This window comes from Haliotis cracherodii, unplaced genomic scaffold (assembly GCF_022045235.1).
Source record: "Haliotis cracherodii isolate W230 unplaced genomic scaffold, xgHalCrac1.p SCAF_7, whole genome shotgun sequence".
Lineage (NCBI taxonomy): Eukaryota > Metazoa > Mollusca > Gastropoda > Lepetellida > Haliotidae > Haliotis > Haliotis cracherodii.
This window is the reverse complement of record NW_027266330.1, coordinates 63,060,284-63,084,744: the sequence shown is the minus strand read 5'-3', so window position 1 is coordinate 63,084,744 and position 24,461 is coordinate 63,060,284. Positions and strand designations below refer to the sequence as shown.

Below are 24,461 nucleotides of genomic sequence, written 5' to 3'. Positions count from 1 at the left end.
GGGAAAGATTATCGAATTGGTAGCACATGCAACTCCTTACTGAGAGATTCGGGTTAGAACAGGTCTCCAGCATCCAATGCTTGCCGTGAAAGGTGACTATGCTTGTCCGGGATCGGGTGGTCAGGCTCGGTAACGCATGGTTGATGCATGCTGTTGTATCCCAGTTGTGAATATCTGGTCTAGACCGAGTTCAGCGTTAAACAACAAACAAACAAAACAAACAAACAAAGTTGTTTCCAAGCAGTTCCAGTGTTTACGTGTTGAACTTCATCCCGGACTCCGCTGATAACGAGAATGATGTAACTGTACACTGTTTTGACTCAACTACTTAGACACCGTCTTTCTCTGTAATTTGAGCGTACATCAACTGCCAGATTGATTTACACATTAACATTTGATTTTACAAGAAAACAAAGTTTGCGCACAAGCGAGAGAAATTCAGTGCTCCGTTAGGGTTAGGAGAGATCCTGACGTTACTTCCGATACGTTGCCATGGTAACAAATGTTGTTATCCCGTCGCCTTCTTCGTTCTATTGTACACTTCACTCGATTCTCCCCAGGAGAAAAACCCACGCCGTTTGACGCAAATGTTTGTTGCCCTGACTTAAAATACATATATCTAGATTATCACGGCGAAAGAAACCAAGGCGTGTACTGATGCTCCCAAACACCCTCATCAATATTTATTCTGTAGCTGAAGAGGAATAATACCCCGAGATTGGAGGCAGTCTGAGTTTTATAAACGTATTGGAAACGTTACATATACAGTGCATACAGTTCTGTGTTGAAACACCCCCTGCATTCCAGTAGCGCTAGGCGTGTGTGTATAACAAGTATTTGTAAACAATGTCACGATGCCTTGGTGCAGATAACGCTGGGTATGTTTGAGTACACATACTTTTTGTACCGTATAATATTTTGTTACAGTAAATGCCTGAGTTACTGACTTTGTTCAATCGCACGTATATATGTCGAGAGATACTTGTGATTGATTATCTTATTAAGTACAATCTAACCTATATAGAGATGTCTAAAGTAGAGAGATTAATTATTTGAAATTATATAATTAATAATATGACTGAAAAGCCGATTAGTTTAGCCAATCACAGCAGATGTTACTTTGATGGTCATATTGTTGGCTTGCGCTGAAATCACGATGCTCTCAACCGACTTGTGAGGTGGAAAGACGCCAAGTCTCCATACAATCATCATACCAGTCTTTATTTGAATTGGTACACAATCGGCCGGGTTTTAATCCTCATGCCACAGTGTGGAACGTTCACCTCTTTGTTGTTGTATTCTCAACGTTTGATTTAATTGTAAAGTACACTGCAATGTAAGTTCCTTTAAACCATTGGGGGTACGGGTGGCCCAGTCGTCTAAGGCGCCACAATTCGCTGTGCAGAGTTGCGTCCCTTGGGCACGCCGGAAACCTGTGGCCGTGGGTTCGATTCCAGGTTCACCGATTATTTCTCTTGGTTTCTCAGCACCATATCTGTGCTCGTGGGTTTCACCAGAATAGCAAACGTCTGAAACATGCATCACTTCGGGCTTTCTTCTCACACTGAACTGACTTGCTGCGATGGAATTGGAATACTGTTATCTGTTATATATGTGTGCTTCCTTGTCAGCGTGTCAATTGTTATCCAACACTTACCGTATAATACATAGCTTAAGTCTATAGGTCCTCTCGGGTGGGGTTAAATGGGGTTTACCGTCGTGTTTAAGATTATTGCATGTATATAGCGACGTGCATGCACGTGTGTGTGTGGCTGCTTGTACTTGTCCGGTCTATAGTGCTTGCCCACTGAAAAACCATTCCCCTGTTTAACATATCCCCTTCCAAAAGAATGAACTAAATGGCTACCACGTTGTCATAAAGTATCTCCGACTGAAAGGGGATAAGGCGTCAATTTTATGGATTTATGCTCTTTCCTTGTAACTGTTGGGCAGCAGAGCTTAAAAGGGGAAAAAGTGAATCTCGAAGACAATCTAAGGTGAGAAAACACTTCAACTGCCACCACCAAGGGAAATGTTGATAATATACACTTTACTTAATATGATTATGGATGATCGACGACCCACCACATGTCGGTGAGGATAGACTGGGCATGACAAAGGCTTCAGCACGCTGGGTTCCAAGGCTCCATCTCAGGAACACTCCAGGTTCTCCATTTCTCGTGCGAATTTTCGTTGTTTTGAAACAGACCCAGCTGATTATTTTCACCAATTGGTAACCATTCAAAAGTTGTGGGTTCACCACTATCAGCCAGAGACTAACGAACGGTCAAATCAGTGAAAAAATCTCCAAAAAAGACAAAGTCTGTTCCATCAGCTGACAAGCTGATGAGTTCGAGTCATTTAATGGCATTTAGAACTGATACACATAAGGAAGAATATTTATGGATGTCAACTTCTTTATTATGATGAAACACTACGTTTCGGAGTATATGCTTACTCCTTCATCAGGTGACAAAATGCTAAGAGACAGATAGCATATACATGTACATGTAAGGACAACAAAAGTTATAAGGCAACCAAAGGTGGAAACTGACAAGGAAGGCCAACAAATAAATGCCACTAATGGGTGACCAGCCGATAATTACCGCTGATGGGTGACCAACAGATGAATGCCGCTGATGGGTGACCAACAGATAATTACCGCTGATGGGTGACCAACAGATAATTACCGTTGATGGGTGACCAACAGATAATTACTGCTGATTGGTGACCAACAAATAAATGCCGCTGATGGGTGACCAACATATAAGTACCGCTGATGGGTGACCAATAGATAATTACTGCTGATGGGTGACCAACAGATAATTACCGCTGATGGGTGACCAACAGATAATTACTGTTGATGGGTGACCAACAGATAAATGCTGCTGATGGGTGACCAATAGATAAATGCCGCTGATGGGTGACCAACAGATAATTAGTGCTGATGGGTGACCAACAGATAATTGCTGCTGATGGGTGACCAACAGACAATTACCGCTGATGGGTGACAAACAGATAAGTACCGCTAATGGGTGACCAACAGATAATTACCGCTGATGGGTGACGAACATATAATTACCGCTGATGGGTGACCAACAGATAATTACCGCTGATGGGTGACCAACTGATAATTACTCCTGATAGGTGAGCAACAGATAATTACTGCTGATGGGTGACAAACATATAAGTACCGCTAATGGGTGACCAACAGATAATTACCGCTGATGGGTGACGAACATATAATTACCGCTGATGGGTGACCAATAGATAAATGCCGCTGATGGGTGACCAACAGATAATTACTGCTGATGGGTGACCAACAGATAATTACCACTGATTGGTGACCAACAGATAAATGCCGCTGATGGGTGACCAACAGATAATTGCCGCTGATGGGTGACCAACAGATAATTACTGCTGATGGGTGACCAACAGATAATTACCGCTGATGAGTGACCAACAATTAATTACCGCTGATGGGTGACCAACAGATAATTGCTGCTGATTGGTGACCAAAAGATAATTACCGCTGATGGGTGACAAACATATAAGTACCGCTAATGGGTGACCAACAGATAATTACCGCTGATGGGTGACGAACATATAATTACCGCTGATGGGTGACCAACAGATAATTACCGCTGTTGGGTGACCAACTGAAAATTACTGCTGATGGGTGAGCAACAGATAATTACTGCTGATGGGTGACCAACAGATAATTGCCGCTGATGGGTGACCAACAGATAATAACCGCTGATGACTTCGGTTGTACAACACCAGGAGGAAGCCCTGTCCACCAGTGGGATGGAGGCTTGCCAGCATTGTTGCCAGCAGTGTGTGGATTTTTGAGGGTTGATGTTGAAGAATAATTTGAAACCAACTCCATCAACGCAGTCCATCAGCCTTAGTCTCAGAACTGTTCATCCAACATCGTAGGTTGAATAATTTAACATTATTGGAGGAAGTGATATTACTTTTCAAAGCATCGTACAACTCTATCTTGATATATAAGATAGCTACGCGATAAATCACAGAGAGCAATGAAGAACGAAGCTTGGCTTGTTTCACGATAAGACGTTGTTCTATCCTGACGTCATTTCTTGAGATTCAAATATGCCCTCGCAACTTGATGACGTCATATATTGGACGACGTTATTTTTGAGAGGGAAGTGTCTGATGAGTTGTTCCCCACAGATGTAGCTGGGGTGATACTGCAGATAAACGCAAAACGTGGGAGAGATTTGGAGAATTATTAGGTATTAGGAAAAAAGGTACACATAATCGACGTGGAGATTGTGAGAATATGCGGAAAATACTAAACTTAACACACCTGTTCATAAAATGGGCTTGTTCCACATTTCCGAGGTTGGATTCTTTTTAGGGAGTCAAAGCCTTTTTAAAATTAAGATAACTCTTTTTAAAGCTTGCACATTTGATCATGCTTAAAGAGGCTGTAAATAATGTTGACATCTCATATAAGAAAGCCCCTCATGGTTTAATATCCCTGTAGTGTTTTATTGTACAATAAACAACGATCATGAGTCATTCATTTCTTAAATAAAGAAGTTTAATTGTGTTATCGAATCCCAAATAAAAACCAATATGTTAACCGGGATTGTGTGGGTGTACAGGAAGACCAGACACAGGCTACGGGTGGGAGACTTTATTTCCTTGTCTATTGACAGATAGACACCCTGAAATGCATGCATGGGGAATAAATACTAGTTCAGGATAAACAGATACACATATATAAATAGATACAACAAATTAATTTCACAAACCATTTCTATTACAAAAGGAGTAATTCTAATATCTTTCCTCAGAAATCATACGCAATAAATAATACTACTCAGAAATAATGACATTGTCATCAACACATTTTAATTGAGGCAACCATCCAAGAACGATAACTCCTTGATAAGACAAACACAAGGCACATACTTCATACTAACGTACACGTTGCGATGAACGTTAAACAAATTGAATACTAAAGATTGAGAAACTGTGTATCTAACACAATTTCAATATAATGACACAATAATAAGTTTCGTACCCTGTCGGTGAAACTGGGAGGAATATAGCGTTGCTATAAAAATATACAAAACACATTCAGAATATTCTAAATGCGCACATATATACAAATACAATTGAATGTTGTATTGTATAAATTACTAATGAACTTCATGACGATAAAGTATATGAAATGTCAGGTCATATCATTCGTTCATTATTTAATTCAACCATATATACACCCTAACTAACATTTTAAAGCATATGCGATATGTAAATAATGCTGAACAGTATTTAACTTATGCATAAACATACAAGATTATACATTTTAGCAAACATTATTATGCACTAGAATAATCAAATTACACCAATAACATTATTGCTCAGTACATAAAATATAAACAATCCTTAGAACATTATACTAACCTTTAGAATTGATGTTTAGTCCTAAGTGCTCTGAGATGCTATCGTTGACGTGCTCTGGTTGTTGTGATGTGCAATGGCTGACGTGCAAGTAGTTTGTAGTATTTTAAAAACAAGCCAATCAACACAAGGGGCCGCGCAAGACAAAGAACCTCAGACAGGCAATGACACAACACAACCTGTCACCCCTTATACCCGTAAAAGGCGTGACAAAGATAAAAAAATAACTATAGGTTGGCGCTTGAAGATGATACTATTAGCGGTAAAACTGTAAACAATTACAATTCTAACAATCTGAAATGACAACATGGAAATTCATATTTGCCACATTGGCGTGATAGGAACGCTTTGAAGAAAAACCTACTGTGTTTCAAAATTTGAGATAAGATACCTCTATTTCAATTTGGAAGCGAACGGCTCATAAGGCCCTCTCTGATAAGGGACGACCATTTGATATTCGGACTGGGACTTAGTATCGAGGTTAGATCTTTTAAATTTAAAACTATCAGCGCCAAATATTTTGTTGAGAAAATCACCTTGTAACAATTTAACTTTTGTGGCAGCCAATTTCTTTCTTTTTTCAACAGTCTGAAGCATAATTGTTTTGTTCAAGAATTGTCGAGGACAGTTGTAATTTTTTGAACGAAATCGAACACACAATTGAGACGGAATTCCAGGTCCATGATTTGCTACACAATGGTGATAAGCTCAGGTCACATTTCTCTCCTGTGCAGTGATAACTTAGCAAGGAACTGTAGGTTGTAGAGTGCACTGATAAGATACTGGTCGATATTGACCTACTTCTGTGTCGAAACGTTATCGGTTTACAGTGTTAATAAATATTCTTTGTTTTTCATGTCTAGTTTGCATTATCATCACTACTTTGTTAATTCACAGTAAAGGCGGAAACTGTTATTGCGGAGAGTCACACTAGGTATGGGTAGTGAGCAGTATACCGAGTGACGTCACAAACCGTTGTGATATGTAATAATGCGACACTGCGTTCATGAGAATAGACACAATAAACATCGAATCGAAGCTAAAATGGTGCGATTTTAGGGTGTGTAAGAAACAGATTTGTGTCTGTTAGGTACCATTTGTCTTACATCTCGTTGTTTCAAAACGTATCTCACCCGCTTTTGCTCGTCACATACCTTTACAAACAACTCGCTGTAAAATAAATGTTATTTTATCTGACAGACACACGTCTTTATCTTTATCTTTGTGTGACGCATACACCACGTGACTATCACGCGACCGACGCCATGTTTGTTCACACTGGAAGGACGAGTCCGGAATGATGATAGAAACACTTGCACGCTGGTAAACAGGCTTGAGAATGTACGTATGTTCTTCTTTACTCACAATGTTTTATATTTATTTTCCCTTGCATGCTGCAAGGTGGACTGTCAGAGTGTTGGTATTCAGCTTATCAGTAATGGATGTATATCGATGATTTGGAAAATTATCTTGCATGAGGATGTACATGTATACTCGAATACTGTTTGTTCGAGTACCTCAGAAGCATTTCTGATTACCTGTCCAATGACAATTCCAATACACTATAATTAAGTCATACCTTAACAACTTTTTTTTCCTGTTTTCATCTGAATGGCTAAATCACCAAACCTTGTCAATTGGATAGTGATAATATCTCGCCCAGCAAGACGAGTCAATCAGGCTACAGTTTGCTACCGTCACGTGATTTCGAGCCCCGCCATTACAGTCCATTCGTGAGGACAAAAGTTATAGTCCTCCACATTTCCAAAGTTTCCAAACGATGACAATACTAAACAAATCGAGTTCCATAGTATTTGTGCTTTTTGAGAAGTTATGAGACGATGAAATAGCGTATCTACCGACTCTTACATGGACACAATCACATTGTGACAATCAGTGACTTTGTGTTTTGGTCACCAATCAGTTATCGACATATTTCGTGTTATTTATGATATATACAGTGTATATAGTTTCTTGTACCAATGACTTTGATTTTTGTGAAGCTATAAGCAGACGTATGAGGGCCGAGAGGGGGGACATCGCAACTGGCATTCAATTGTGTATTCAAGAGTGCGATAAAGCGATAGCTGGAGTTAGAGCTCTACTAACTCCTCTGTACAGCAGTAACGGCTTATTTTGAGCTCTTCTAACTCCCGGGGACGACAGTAACGGCTTATCTGGAGCTCTGCTGACTCTTCGGTACTGCAGTAGCAGCTTAACTGGAGCTCTGCTGACTCCTCTGTAATGCAGTATCGGCTTATGTGGAACTCCATATTTTTCTCAGTACAACAGTAATGGCTCATCTGGAGCTCTGCTGACTCTTCGGTACTGCAGTAGCAGCTTAACTGGAGCTCTGCTGACTCCTGGGTAATGCAGTATCGGCTTATGTGGAGCTCCATATATTTCTCAGTACAACAGTAATGGCTATCTGGAGCTCTGCTGACTCTTCAGTACTGCAGTAGCAGCTTAACTGGAGCTCTGCTGACGCCTCGGTAATGTAGTATCGGCTTATGTGGAGCTCCATATATTTCTCAGTACGACATTAATGGCTTATCTGGAGCTCTGCTGACTCTTCGGTACTGCAGTAGCGGCTTATCTGGAGCTCTGCTGACTCCTTGCTACTGCAGTATCGGCTTGTCTGGAGCTCCATCTACTTCTCTGTACGGCAGTAGCAGTTTATCTGGAGCTCTACTAATACCTCTGAACTGCAGTAGCGTCTCATCTGCAGCCCCATTTATTTCTCAGTGCAGCAGTAGCAGGTTTTCTGGAACTCTGCTGACTCCTTAGTAATGCAGTATCGGCTTATGTGGAGCTCCATATATTTCTCAGTACGACAGTAGCAGCTTATCTGGAGCTCCATTTATTTCTCAGTACGGCAGTAGCGACCTGTCTGGAGCTCTGCTGACTCCTCTGTATGGCAGTAACGGCTTATCTGAAACTCTGCTAACTCCTCGATATGATAGAAACGGCGTTATTTGGAGCTCCACTGACTCCCCGGTACTCTAGTAGCTGCTTGTCAGGCTGTAGTCCAGGTACATAAGAAGCTGCTTTATCGAATTGGTAGCACATGCAACTCCTTACTGAGAGATTCGGGTTAGAACAGGTGTTCACACAGCAAAAAAAATGCAGTTTCCGGTATCCAGATACCTGCTGGATACCACCGGACACTTACCCAAAACGCGTCCGGGTATCCGGTGGCAGATATATCAGAATGAGGTATCCGGTGCCGGATCCTTGGACACGCAGATTGAGGTATCCGGTGAGGTATCCGGTGCCGGATACCCGGATTCCAGGTGGCATACTTTCAGGTGAGGTGTCCATGCCGGATACCACGGATCTGGTATCCGGCATGGACACCTCACCTGAAAGTATGCCACCTGGAATCCGGGTATCCGGCTCCGGATACCTCACCGGATACCTCAATCTGCGTGTCCAAAAACATGTCACAATTTGGTGGTGCATTTTGTTCAATTAAGTGTGAAACACCTAAATATATATTGAAAATTAACCAAGAAAATTGAACATTGCTGAAGGTATCCGGCAGGTATCCGGATGCAATTTTTCGAGATGTCTTATTTCTGGTAAATAATGTTAGCCTGGGCATATCAGATATCTGTAGCAATATTCTGTGTCATTTTAGTTGTAAATATCCCCTTAAAGTTGAGATCTATGGGCATGTACTTTTGGAGAAGACAATTTTTTTCAATTTCATCTATAATTCTTTTTAGATGTTAAGCTGTTTAATGAACAAACATCAGTTCTAATACATGTATGATGATATCCTTAAATTTCATGTTCAGACTTCCAGATTATTCTGAGTGAAAGTATAAACTCATCGACCGTGTGCTCACTTGGGCCTTTGGTCCTAGTGAGATGATAATATGATTATTTGTAAAGGTACAAGTACTTGTTATGAGCATACCAGCTTCATTTAAGTTTGAAACACAATATGCCTCACTCTGAGGGTGACATGTACCAGATTTCATCACACTACAGAGAGCTGTTCCTCAGTTACTGTGAACATTTTTACTGAAAGACATTGAAAGCTAATTTGACCTTCAATATCAGTTGCGACTATTTCAAAAACAATTGTAAAGTGCTTCATTCAGTGTAATATTGACAAACATATGACAATGATATACAACTATATGTATAAGAGTTATTTAGACTTCTGCAGGAAAAGGCACATTAGAGAACAAGAGTCATCAGAAAGATGACATATCCCCCGGCAGCTGTCTGTAAAGTAACCACTAGTAAATGTGCAATTCTGTATGTAATGAGTCAACAGTTGAATGTTCTTTAAGAAGCATGCATTGTTTACCCACAAAAGATCTACCATGGTTGCATCCATATGAATGCCAAGTTTCGATCAAATACATTGAATGTTTTTCGAATTCTGCCCCAGAAATGAACCTCATCCCCAATTGAGTCTATGTCCAACTTCATTCCATAAAAAAAATTAAAAAATAAAAATTAGAAAAATCCCAAAATTTGAAAGGCACCACTTCAGTATGTGCCTGATAGCTTTGCCAAGTTTCGATCAAATACACTGAATGGTTTTCGAATTCTGCCGGGGGGATAAAAAGTAAGTGTATGACCTGTTGCCAACTTCTATCCCTGCCCTAAGGAAGAGTTTGGCCATTAACAATTTTTTTGTCTGGCTGTGACATTGACCTTTGACATAGCAGATCAATGTGTTATTCCAAAGATGTCCAAGCAATGCATGGTTTCATACGATAACTGTGGCTATCAAACTGAGGCAAAATATTGGAAAATCCCCATTTACACAGCTGGCTAAAGAAACAAACAACAAACAAATTATCAATTTCTTTTATTTATATGCATATATCACACATTGAACAGTGTTCACATAATGGTTCCTGGTGCAGTATGCAATTTCCTCCTATTCTTCAATACTCATAACAGAGCGGGATAACTGTTCGCTTGAAAGCATCAGCAGACCATGCTCACCAGTTCAGAGTTACTTGCCCTCAAACATCCTTTTCCTTCTATATTGCCATGGAAAAACAGGAACCAGGATGAGGGGAGGCCAGATGGGCTCTATCCCTGTTGCATTGTGTTAGTAGAATTGTGAACATTCTATTTGGTGTTTGGGTCCACATTTATAGACAAGTAGTCGCAAACATCATTCCTTTCAAGTGATTACCACATGGCCAAAGACAATAATTTCTTCAACGTCCTTGAAGGGTCCCACTCCGACTTGGCATTGGTTGGTCTTCTCACATTAGCCTGACCACCCTTTGTGAGTGTGTCCCAGTGTCAATTGGCATATAACTTCTCGGTAGGCTCCCATTGAAATAACAGGACTCTCCTCATCGCTGTCTGCCAATCACTTCGGATATCTGGAAGAGTCCTTCCAGATTGTCAACCTGTCATCCGGGTATCTCAAGCTGGACTTCAGTTTCTGCAAAATTATGTATAAAGATTGTAGCAAAAGAAAAGAATTGTTGCAACATGTACTTACAGATAAAAGGCAGCAAATTCACTTAATTTATCATCTTTGAGTTTTGTTATATACCAAACATTTGAGATATATATTGTTCCATGCTGATGAGTTGAAACAATCATTAACTGACATCTCTTAAAAATGTTCCTAGCAACCTATGCTTGCCATACAAGCCAAAGTAATAGATGAGGTAGCAAGTGGTCTCATTGAAAGCTCGTAATCGTACCCAATAACGTGGGATGTTGTCCATAACAGTCATCATCGGTGCGTCTGGATCGAGCTCATAACATTAATCTCTGGTTTGTCTAGTTGAGATTTGAGATTTGATTAATTTATAATCCTTGTCATTTAGCCGAACTATTGCTGGATGTGGTGTTAAATGAGTGAATTGGGTTTAACGCCTCTTTGAACAGTATTCCAGTTATATCACGGCATGTAAGCTTGATGTAGGAAGAAAGCCCGAAGTGATGCAGGTCTTACATGTTTACCACTTTGATGAAACCCACAAGCAAGTGTATGATGCTACCCTCGATTCAAACCCACGACCATCGGTTTCTGTCAAGCCCAAGAGATGCAACTATGCACAGCAAGTTGTGGTTCCTTTGATAATTAGGCCATCCATGCCAACAGGTGATAAAGAACAAGCAAACTGAAGAAATATTTGCAGAATAGCTACATGATGAACCAAACAGAATAATTTCAAATATTTACCACTCACTGCTACTCTTCTCTTGTTCCTCATTGCTTCCCTTTTTCCATTGATGCTGTGCAGATGACTGACTCATTCATTCATCCAGACATTCTGCAAACATAAGTAGCATTCACATTACAGAAATGTCCAAACTGTACATGCTGTACATTGAATTCAATTGAAAAGGCCCCAGTTGAGTTTCCAACTTAGAACTGTCCTTATTAAAATATTTCATCCCAAACATTCAGAGATAAAACATAACCCCATATTTAACAACTGTCAAACAATTATTTGACAACAAAGCCAGGGTCATTCAACATACACTTTACATAGGGAATCACTTGTTGCAAAAAAGATCCTCGCCAAGGTCAGAGTCATTCCATGAAATATTTAATTATTAAGTTATGAAGCTTATACAAAACAAGGACATAGCAGTGTAATTATAACAATATCCTAAGCGTAAAAAAATAAAGTCTTTGGTGGCCATTATTGTAAATTATAATCTGTATTAGCATCCCACGAAAGTTTAGAGTTAATAATCGTTCCTAGATCATGTAGATCTTGGTACTTTTCTTCATTATCTATAAAAAAGCGGATCTAATTTGGATCATCTTGTTTTGACCACAAATCCATTACCCCCCTTATGCTAACAAACAGTTGACCATAATACTAAAAAAAGGACCCTTGGCGTTTACAGTAAAGTATGTAGAGCAGGAAAATATCTACATCAATCCGTTCCATAAGATCTCTGCACAGAAATCATAAGGTCTCGAAGCCCTGCTACGTACCTGGCAATGCCAATCGCCTTTCCAAATACTGTTGACTTCCGCGTTGTGGATGGCTGAGAGGAACTTCGGCCGGCATTTCCCTGGTGGAGGTGAATGAGAACAATGTATCGATACACGAGGTAAGCTTATCGTAATCAAGCATCACAGTGTATATCGATACACGAGGTTTGTTTACATCCATGTTCTAAAATGGCGCCTTGGACCGTAGGGGAATATGGGTAAAATGGCTTGTTCCGGGTTAACACTAAGCTGGGCCCCGTCTCTAATATCACATTATTGTTGGCGCAAGTTGACGACGCGCATAGGGAGCCTGGAACCAGGTTAACACGACATAAGCTGGTTCCCGGCTCTCTATGCGCGTCGTCAACTTGTGCCAAGTTATATTGGAGACGAGGCCCAGCTTATACACTGAACACGGTCGGTCATTTCGTCAAAACTGGCCAAATATTGAGATTGCAGCTGAGGTCATGCTGGCAGCTGAAGTGACACATTAAGGTAAGGAATATGTGAATATTACAATGATCACGTATTAAAGTAATTTACCACATGTAAGCCTGTCATATGTGACACATTAACTTTTATAGCCAACATGTAGGCCTAAGTAAATGTATAATTATATTTTTATATGACAAGTAGCCTGTCTATCATATGTTAGTATTTGCTTATGTATATAATGTAGAAATATGTTTACTTTAACTGGATAATTTGTATGCTAATGTGACTCACTGTCTTATTTCATATACTCCCTGTACTCTGTGAGAATGATTAATAGCCACAACATATTTTTCCAGATGTGAAGAATCAAGAACAGCTTTAATAACAGGGAAGTTTTGCATCAGAGATCATCGTGAAGTGGAAGATAAGACATTTTAAGGGTATGAACATTTTCACTTGAACTAGTTGAACAATAACCATGATGACAACTTTATCATGGGGGAATTTTTGGTGGTGGGGTAGCCTAGCGGTTGAAGCGTTCACTCTTCGTGCTGAAGACCCAGGTTTGATTCCTGCCACATCGCTGCGATATTGCTGAGTGTGGCGTTAAACATCAAACAAAGCTAACATCCGCATACTTACTCACGTGGGGATTGCAGGTTGAAGTTAGTCCCCATCAACATGATCAACCTATGCTAGTTGTAAGAGATAACTTAATGGTCGGGTGATCAGGCTCGCTGACTTGGTTGATCCATGTCATTGTATCCCAATTTTGTGGATCGATGCTCATGATGTCAATCACTGGATAGACTGGTCCAGACTTGATTATTTACAGACCGCCGTCATATAGCTGGAATATGGCTGAGTGCAGAGTTAAACAACAAGCACCAACATGATTCTACAACCTGCTCTTGTGGATACCATTTTGAAGATCCTACACATAACTTCTTTTCGGGTCTATTGCAATATGTTCTACTACATGTGTTTTAAACATATATTTTTTTCATAGTGAACTGGATTTGCAAACAAGCCGATGGCTTATCTAAATGATGCTGAAATACAAAATAAGTATTAATAAAATACTAATTCTATACTATTGCAAACTATCAGTTGAGCAATAATGTAATAATCTGATTATAAGTAGATAATGAAGGAGAAGTTCATATTGATTAAATCTACCAGATTCTGAGATAAATGCACGTATTGATTGATTTATTTCAATGTTTTCCTGTACAACAATTCCATATAAAGCTTTCTTATATCATATCCATGCTGTAAAATAATACCTATTATTTCTAATAATAGCATAATTTGGACACACAAATAAGTAATGAATGGTATTTTTATAACAGGTCCCACACATGCGGGATAGGTCATTTGACATGAATCAGTTTTATGTGAATTTAAATCACTACAAGCTGATCTGAGTCATGAAAGGATATGCCTTCGATTCTGTGAAAATGGAAATGCTAAAACATCTCCCAATATTAACCATGCTATTACGGAATCTGTTCACTTGTTTTTGTATGTAAAATATTTTTGAACGATTACATCCATCAAATGATTGTTTGTATGTGTGATATGCCAGTAGAGTTATATGTGTACAGGCATGTGCATACCCGTAAAAAAATTATGTTTGTTTGGCTAGGTACCAGTATATGAATAGGTTGTTTTGTGCGATTTGTATATTAGCATCATCATAGTTTCAACAGACAGTTTATGTATATTAAATGTTAAATGTCTTTGTAGGGAGAATTGCATATCAAAACTGTCATTATTTTATTACTTATGAGTAGAACTTTTTAAGTATCTGGCATGATACATTTCCTTGGTCCACAGAAACATGTTACCAGTAAACTGACTTGATAAGTAGCATAGCAGTCAGTGTGGTTGGAAACTAACTAAGCCGTCACTACTCAATTAAGTAATTAACAGACAATTGCAAGTGATAATACCCACCTGACACTAATTGCCGTAACGAGATGATAAACATCAAAGGTGGGGCAGGCTTTGATCAAGTGTTCTGTAGAAGAGATTATGTCACTTGTTTAATGTTTATTTAGGATTAGCTACATCCCTTGATGCGACCAAGACCATACTTGAGATTATCAGACAGTTTGTCTTGATACAACCTGATGTCTCAACTGTACTTATTGGATTCTGCCTTGTAGCAAACTATGTGTGTGACAAGGACTTTGACCACTCTGTGCAGATGCATAACAATGCATAATGAACTTGGGGTATGATTCAATTATGTCACACAAGTCAAAGATAGGTTCCACTGTATTTAGAAATACAGATAGACGATAGATGCAATACTGTGTAACTTTATAACAATCAAATGAGTATTCAAATAGGAATACACATATATTTACAATTACCCTTGAAAAGTTCCAAAACCAAATAGAACTACTTAAATTATGATAACACTTGACCAATATATTTGGCAGTTTTGGCCGTTATTGTTAATCTTAATTAAAGATAGGATAAATGATAAAAATATGATAATGCATATCACACACAAGTGTGTATTATACGCAAATGAATAAGTCTTGTATACATTGATTAATTGGAAAGGGTGCTAATTGGGATTGTTCACTAGCCAATATATTAGCAAATATTCCCGTGGGCGCTTATTAGAGCGAGGCGCTTATTACGTCAAATACGTTAGTTCTGTTTTTATGTATAAGAACCTATTTTATGCAATTTGCATTGCCTTGTTTACCTTTCCTATGTTTTGATGTAATGCAAACATTTGAGAAAAATTCAGGTGAGCCTGCCTTATGGCACTACAGGAATTGTTTTCAGAAGATCAATTACAATTTTGTATTTTCTGTAAAATTTACTGTTTGCTATGGCTTTTTTACATTGGTTAACATGGTTTGGTTAACAGTTGCTTGATAAATTGTCATTACCTTACTCATTGAGAAACCAACTTTTTACACTTTGTCAATATATGTGTGTTTCTTATATTTTTAATAACAAGCTTTTAAAGATGTTATAAATTGTTTCAGGCACCTGGATTTCACAATGACACCAGATCAGACAAGTCATACAAAGGACTCTCCGGATGATGAATAATCCTCCCCAGAACAGGTTCACCTCAGAAAGTGATGATTCTGAATGAATAATGCCACATCAGTGTGCTTCTGTAGGTTGTTTTATTACGACATTAATCAAGTCTAAAGGAATTAATACCACAGCAGTGAGACTATGTTTATGTGGTGTACACTGACGCTGACTATACAAATCTGAATGACTTTTGTGGTTTACTGCACAAACATAATTGACTTTAGATATTCTTCTACCTTGAAATTCTTCTGAGATTTGACTAATTTGTTTATTTAGAAAATGGCATTGAAGCATCTGTTTCTGTTTTTGAATGTTCTTGCATACACCTCTGGTTACTGAACCAATGAAATGTCATAAAATCAATAAATATGATTTTTTATCTTAACAAATTTTTTGTTTTGCTTCTTTAAAGAAATATGATATTGATCATTCATAACATAGGTGCTAACATATATAAAATATACTAATGCCCTGAATGTTTTCCTACAATTAATACAGCTCACTGAACGAAGTTTTTAGTAGAAAAGTTACATTGATATTTTTATGTACCAGTACTTTATTAGGTGTTTTCTGTGGATGCCGTTAGTCTTATGCACCCATTTGGGTTAATGATATTCTGTTTCGAACTTCAATGAAACTCGTCTGTCAAGATGTAACAAGTATTGATACAGTTTCAAAATAATCTTTTAATCTCACCAGGAACAAAGGCCCAAGTGAGCACATAGCCAATGACTTTCATTTTTTTGTCAGAGTGAGTATGGTGTTATGCCACTTTATGAGCAAAATTCAAACAATATCATGATGGGTGTCACCAAGCAATGTACCGATGTGGTGAATCGAACGCTTCAACCACTAGGCTAGAACAAACTGGGAATATGAAGATGAAATGTAAGGATACCATCATACCAGGACTGAATGTTTTCATTTAATACTCTGAACATCTAAATTGAAATATATATGAACTTGAAAAATGTTTTCACCAAAAGTACATGCCCATAGATCTCAACTTCAAGGGGATATTTACAACTAAAATAGCACAGAATATTACTACAGCTATCTGCTATGCCCAGGCTAACATTATTTACTAGGAGAAAGACATCTCGAAAAATTGCATCCGGATACCTGCCGGATACCTGCCGGATACCTTCAGCAATGTTCAATTTTCATGGTTAGTTTCCAATATATTTTAAGGTGTTTCACACTTAATTGAACAAAATGCACCCCCCAAATTGTGACATGTTTTTGGAAACTCAGAATGAGGTATCCGGTGCCGGATCTTTGGACACCCAGATTGAGGTATCCGGTGAGGTATCCGGTGCTGCATACCCGGATTCCAGGTGACATACTTTCAGGTGAGGTGTCCATGCCGGATACCACAGATCTGGTATCCGGCAAGGTATCTGCCACCGGATACCCGGACGCGTTTTGGGTAAGTGTCCGGTAGTATCCGGCAGGTATCCGGATACCGGAAACTGCATTTTTTTTGCTGTGTCAGCATCCCATGTTTGCCGTGAAAGGTGACTATGCATGTCTTAACGGGATCGGGTGGTCAGGCTCGGTAATGCATGGTTGATGCATGTTATTGTATCCCAGTTGTGTATATATGGTTTAGACCGAGTGCAGCGTTAAACAACAAACAAACAAAACAAACTGAGATTTGTCTGTTTCCAAACAGTTCCAATGTTTACGTGTTGAACTTCACCCCAGACTCCGCTGATAACGAGAGTGATGATACTGTACATTGTTTTGACTCAGCTACTGTCTCTGTTCAGTTGGAGTATAAATCAACTGCCAGATTGATTGACACAATAACATTTGATTTTACAAGAAAACAAAATTGGCGCAAAAGCGAGAGAAATTCGGTGCTCCGTTAGGAATAGGACAGATCGTGACGTCACTTCTGATACGTTGCCATGGTAACAAATGTTGTTATCCCGACTTCTTCGTTATATTGTTATCTTTGTACATTGAGCCGACCTCGACATGCGAACAAACACTCGATTCTCCCCAGGAGAAAAAACCCACGCCGTTTGATACAAATATTTGTCGCCCTGACTTAAAATACATATATCTAGATTTTCACGGTGAAAACAACCAACGCGTGTACTGATGCTCCCAAACACCCTCTTTAATATTTATTTTGTAGCTCAAGAGGAATAATACCCCGAGATTAGAGGCAGTCTGGGTTTCATAAACGTATTTGAAACATAACATATACAGTGCATACAGTTCTGTGTTGAAACACCCCCTGCATTCCAGTAGCGCTAGGTGTGTGTGTATAACAAGTATTTGTAAACAATGTCACGATGCCTTGGTGCAGATAACGCTGGGTATGTTTGAGTACACATACTTTTTGTATTCAAATGTTAATATTTTGTTACAGTAAATGCCTGAGTTACTGACTTTGTTCAATCGCACGTATATATGTCGAGAGATATTTGTGATTGATCATCTTATTAAGTACAATCTAACCTATATGGAGATGTCTAAAGTAGAAAGATATATTATTTGAAATTATATAATTAAAAATATGACTGAAAAGCCGATTTGTTTAGCCAATCACAGCAGATGTAACTTTGACTGGTCATATTGTTGGCTTGCGCTGAAATCACGGTGCTCTCAACCGACTTGTGATGTGGAAAGACGCCAAGTCTCCATATAAACATCATACCAGTCTTTATTTAAATTGGTACACAATCGGCCGGGTTTTAATCCTTATGCCACAGTGTGGAACTTTCACCTCTGTATTTTTGTATTCTCAACGTTTGATTTAATTGTAAAGTACACTGCAATGTAGGTTCCTGTCAGCCTTTGGGGGTACGGGTGGCCCAGTCGTCTAAGGCACCGCAATTCGCTGCGCAGAGTTGCGTATCTTGGGTACGCCGGAAACCTGTGGCCGTGAGTTCGATTCTAGTTTCACTGATTATTTCTCTAGGTTGTCAACACCATACCCGTGCTCGCTGGCTTCACCGGAGTAGCAAACGTCTGAAACATACATCACTTCAGGCTTTCCTCCAACATTGAACTGACACGCTGCGATGGAAGTGGAATACTGTTATCTGTTATATATGTGTGCTTCCTTGTCAGCGTGTCAATCGTTATCCAACACTTACCGTATAATACATAGCTTAAGTCTATAGGTCCCATCGGGTGAGGTGCAATGGGGTTTACCGTCGTGTTCAAGATTATTGCACATATATAGCGACGTGCATGCACGTGTGTGTGTGTGGCTGCTTGTACTTGTCCGGACCTATGCCGATTTAAAGTGCTTGCCCATTGAGATACCATGCCCCAATTTAACATATCCCCTTCCAAAAGAATGAACAAAATGGCGACGTTGTCATAAAGTATCTCCAACTGTAAGCGGACATGGTGTCAATTTTATGGATTTATGCTCCTTCCTTTTAACTGTTGGGCAGCAGAGCTTAAAAGGGGAAAGTGAACCCCTTTCAAAAGAAATCTAAGGTGAGGAAACAATTCAACTGCAACCACTAAGGGAAATGTTGATAATATACACTTTACTTAATATGATTATGGATGATCGACGACCCACCACATGTCAGTGAGGAATAGACTGGGCATGACAAATGCTTCAGGACGCTGGGTTCCAAGGCTCCATCTCAGGAACACTCCACGTTCTCCATTTCTCGTAGGAATTTACATGATAAGACGTTGTTCTATCCAGACTCATTTCTCATTCAAATATGCCCTCACAACTTGATGACGTCGTATATAGGACGACGTTATTTTTGAGAGTGAAGTGTCTGATGAGTTGTTCCCCATGGATGTACCTGGGGTGATACTGCAGATAAACGCAATGGCCGAAGGATCGCATCCCAACGTTGGAGAGATTTGGAGCATTATTAAGTATTAGGAAAAAAGGTACACATAATCGACGTGATGATTGTGAGAATATGCGGAAAATACAAAACTTAACCCACCTGTTCTTAAAGATCTATATAGGGAGTCATCCTTTATGAAATTAAGATAATTCTTTTTAAGGCTTGCACATTTTATCATCCTTAAAGAGGCTCTAAATAATGTTGACATCTCATATAAGAAAGCCCCTCATGGTTTAATCTCCCTGTGGAGTTTTATTGTACAATAAACAACGATCACGAGTCTTTCATTTCTCAAATAAAAAAGTTTAATTTTGTTATTGACGTGATAGGAACACTTTGGAGAAAAACCTTCTGTGTTTTGAAATTTGAGATTAGATACCTCTTATTCTAATTTGGAACCGAGCGCTTGATGAGACCCTCTCTGATAAGGGACGACCATTTGATATTCGGACTGGGAGTTAGTATTGAGGTTAGATCTTTTAATTTAAAACTCTGAGCCTGAAATATTTTTAAATTAAACACCTTGTAACAATTTAATTTTTGTGCAGGCGATTTCTTTCTTTTTTCAATAGTCTGAAGCATAATTGTTTTGTTCAAGAATTTTCGAGGACAATTTCAGGTTTTTGGATGAAATCAAACACACAATTGAGATTGAACTGGAGGCCCACGACTGGCTACACCATGGTGATGAGCTAACGTCACATTTCTCTTCCGATTGTAATTCATTGATTACAAACTCCTGCGCAGTGATATACTTAGCAAGGAACTGTAGGTTGTAGAGTGCATTGATAAGGTACTCGTACTTCGGTCGATATTGACCTACATCTGTGTCGAAACGTTATTGGTTTAGAGTGTTAATAAATATTCTTTGTTTTTTCTCTAGTTTGCATGATCATCATTAATTTGTTAATTTACAGATATTGCAGAAACTGTTATTGTGGAGAGTCACACTAGGTATGGGTAGTGAGCAGTATGCCGAGTGACGTCACAAGCCGTTGTGTTATGTAATAATGCGCCACTGCGTTCATGAGAATAGACAAAATATCCATTTAACTGAACCTAGAATGGTGCGATTAAAAGGTGTGTAAGAAATAGACTCATGTCTGTCAGGGACCATTTATTTCGCTGTGAAATAAATGTTATCTCATCTGACCGACACTCGTGTCATTCTCTTTGTGTGACGCATACACCACGTGACGATCACGCGACCGACTCCATGTTTGGAGAGACGAGTCCGGAAAGAAGATAGAAACTTTTGAACGCCGGTAAACAGGCTTGAGAATGTACGTATGTTCTTCTTTACTCACAATGTTTTATATTTATTTTCTCTTGCATGCTGCACGGTGGACTGTCAGGTTGTTAGTATTCAGCTTATCAGCTATGGATGTACATCGAAGATTTGGAAAATTATCTTGCATGAGGATGTATCCTCGAATTCTGTGTTCGAGCCTCTTAGAAGCATTTCTGATAACCTGTAAAAAAATAACAATCCCAATACACTATAATTAAGTCATACCTTCAGAACAATTATTTCTGTTGACATTTGAATGGCCAAATGACCATACCGTGTCAATTTGATAGTGATAATATCTCGCCCAGCAAGACAGTCAATCAGGCGACAGTTTGTTACAGTCACGTGATTTCGAGCCCCGCCATTACAGTCCATTGGTGAGGACAAAAGTTATAGTCTTTCACATTTCCAAAGTTTCCAAGCAATGACGATACCAAACAAATCGAGTTCAATGGTATTTGTGCTTTGTTTTCTGGTCACCGATCAGTTATCGATATATTTCGTGTTATTTCTGATATATACAGTGTATAGAGTTTCCTGTACCAATAACTTTGTGAAGCTATAAGCAGACGTATGGTGGCCGATAGGGGAGACGTCGCCTCTGGCCTTTAAGTGTGTCCTGAAGAATGCGATAAAGCGATAACACGAGATGAGAAAGCGACAGCACGCATTGTACTTATCTTTTGCGCGCTCACTGTGTACACTTGAAAATACTGCACGCCGACACCTTGTTCAAACACACGGTGAATTCTGGTGACCATGTCCCCAGAGAACACCGATGAGTAGTGGGTTGTTTTATGTTCACAAGGCCCATGGTTGGTTTTCAGTGAGTTACTGTTGGGTCGTGTTTGTGTGTATTACTACTGGCTTGAGACCAAGTATCGCCCAGGACCAATTATCACCAACCGCTCGTTCTAGCGCACACGTGGCCGCTTCTTGTTTTCTATTTTCTTTTTTCTTAATGAGAAGAGAGTAATATTTATGTGAAAATGATGAACAATACTGACTCTTGTTAGGAAATATAAAAAAAGACTACGTAAGCACCTTGCGCAAATACAGCTTTAGAAAGAACCCGCGCGTGGTGTCACATGACTACGCATATGTAAAAATCGAACTCATTGCTTACCACGTCTTTCATTTCTTTTCCAAAATACAATTTTAAACTCTAATTTAGCTATGTTTTGAAAAATGCATTTTACCTGAATAATTCGCGTAGTACATAGTGTTATGAATAAGCATGTGTAGACATTCATCCAATTTTGGTTTGAGATCAGCATTTTTTACTTAATGTTGTGGAATTCAATTATTGTTTCATACATAAAATAGTGCTCAATAATATTTTTGTGTATGAATATGAAAACATCGAACTGTATTCTTTAGACGCTGGTGTCTTTTCTCTTTGATGAATTTCCCTTCCTCTTAATGTCCGGTGACCTCAAGTCCCGCTTGCAGACATATTTAAATGTTCCCTTTTCCTGGAGGTGAGCTCCTCATCAAGGCGGGTCCATGGTGTTGTCCCGTCCTCTAGGCGACGGACGTGGCCGAACCAGTGAAGTTGATGCTGTTGGAGCAGGGATAGAATACTTATGATCATTGCGTGGGAAAGAACTTCCATGTTTGTGACTTGGTGACTGTCTAATTCCAAGGATGTGGATGGTGTTTAGTTTCTCTTCCTGTCCAAAGGCTGAGGCTTAGTCTGGGAGAAGGAATCGGTGCTGCACAGGTAGTGATGTGCGCAGTGTTCGAGAAGCCGTCCATCTTCCTTCAACTCCACAAGTAACAACACCACTCCCCAAGGGGAGAGACTAGAGGAAATGACCCTGCTGCAAATAAATTAAGATGTTTAAGCCGTGTCTCTATTTCCCAAGATGGGTTCAAGGAAAATGAGAATGATTCACATGGCTTTCTTTTTTGTCTGGAGCGCCCTCCATGGTTCAAGATGACGTCATAAGCAGCATCGACTTTCAGGATGTGAACTTACATCAGGTAATTTCTAGTTGCCATTCCTACCATTTGGCATTTCCGCGGCCCTCTGTTTCATTACTCGAGTAACAAGAAATATCACTGCTGACTTCCAGACATGTCTCCACTTCGACACCTATTTAGACGAGTGCCTGCTACATCACCAGAATGACTGCATCCAACACGAGTTCCAGTTGACTCGATCAACTACTAAAACCGGGATGGCTGGTAAAACTAAAGGAATCAGAGCTGACTCCAGCGCAGGCTCTGGCCTTCATTGTGGGTCAGTGTGACAGAGTCAGTCCATCTCAAGGTCCCCAAAACGGTGATAAGATCCAGGCGCTGATATGCCAGCTGCCATTGAAGATTGATAGGTCCTCCCAGCTGTGACATCGGCACAGGATTTGATGCATAGGCCGACTCCAGCTACGGCCACTTCAAATGTTTCTCCAATCTTACCTCAGACCCCACGCCAGTCACCCTGATGGTGGACGATCCCATCCGACGTCTTAGGCGGAGTTTTTTGACAGTTTTTTGCTGTGCGACGCCCTACTCCCCATAGCAACGGACAAATCAACGGTAGTCTAGTACATCCGGTACACTCGAAACACTCAGCGTCCTACTGGAGACCTCCACCTGGACAGTCTCCCGACGACGGAACACCTTTGCAGATGCTTTTTCTAGACCAGACAAGCTGTCATGCATAGACTTTTACTTCACCAAGATGCCTTCGGACTGATCACATTTTGTCTTGGCCACCTTATTATAGACCATTTAATGATATACGTATCAAGGCTTGGACACTTAGGCGGTCTCATGGGAAGACTTACACGCTTATGCTCCTGCCCCCCATGCTACTAACGGCGGTATTGTGAAAGATCTAAACGGCGACACACCTCAATCGAATTTGGGTCATGCCATATTGGCCAGCCAGACCCCACGATGACAAGTGGGCGTCATTTGAGGCTTTCTTTTGTCGTCATGACATGTCTTCTGTGGAGGCTACTCGGAAGTTCATCTCCGACCTCCTAGTGTTCTATCGCTACTTTTCTTAGTTTCAGCAGTTCCTCGTGATACAAAGCGTCACGTTTACATGAGTTCCAGTTTATGTTACAGGCCTATAAGCTTGAAGACCAAATGCAGAAGTTTCGTCCACCATCATGGAGGTTGTTGGAGAGGATATCAGCAACTGCCTCAACCACATGATTTCACTAGGCAGTCCAGATTCGCATCCACGAACCATCAATCAGCAGAGATCAAGGGTTTTGTCATCCCATTCGCCTACTATGAACTCATTAAGCAATAATCATCACACCTATGCATATTTAAACCTGTTTGATTGGCTTCCTCATGTCATTGATGTTGTTACAATATTATCCTTCTGTTGTTATCATTTAACATACTCATGTTAATCTGTCTCATGTGTGCTTAGGTCGTCTAAGGTGTCGAGTTGCATCCCTTGAGCATGCCAGAAACC

At 39.7% G+C, this 24,461-nt stretch overlaps 2 long non-coding RNA genes across 2 annotated transcripts; one reads left to right on the top strand and one right to left on the bottom strand.

Annotated features, from left to right (window-relative positions):
• Positions 1–10,828: 10,828 nt before the first annotated feature.
• Positions 10,829–12,462, bottom strand: LOC139448280 (uncharacterized). The gene is made up of 3 exons (XR_011652064.1): positions 12,383–12,462; positions 11,615–11,705; positions 10,829–10,861 (listed from the first exon to the last, which is right to left on the bottom strand). It is a non-coding gene; the product is annotated as an uncharacterized lncRNA (long non-coding RNA).
• Positions 12,463–12,776: 314 nt separating this feature from the next.
• LOC139448339 (uncharacterized) lies at positions 12,777–16,200 on the top strand. Its single transcript, XR_011652070.1, has 3 exons — positions 12,777–12,877; positions 13,174–13,257; positions 15,832–16,200. It is a non-coding gene; the product is annotated as an uncharacterized lncRNA (long non-coding RNA).
• Positions 16,201–24,461: the final 8,261 nt, after the last annotated feature.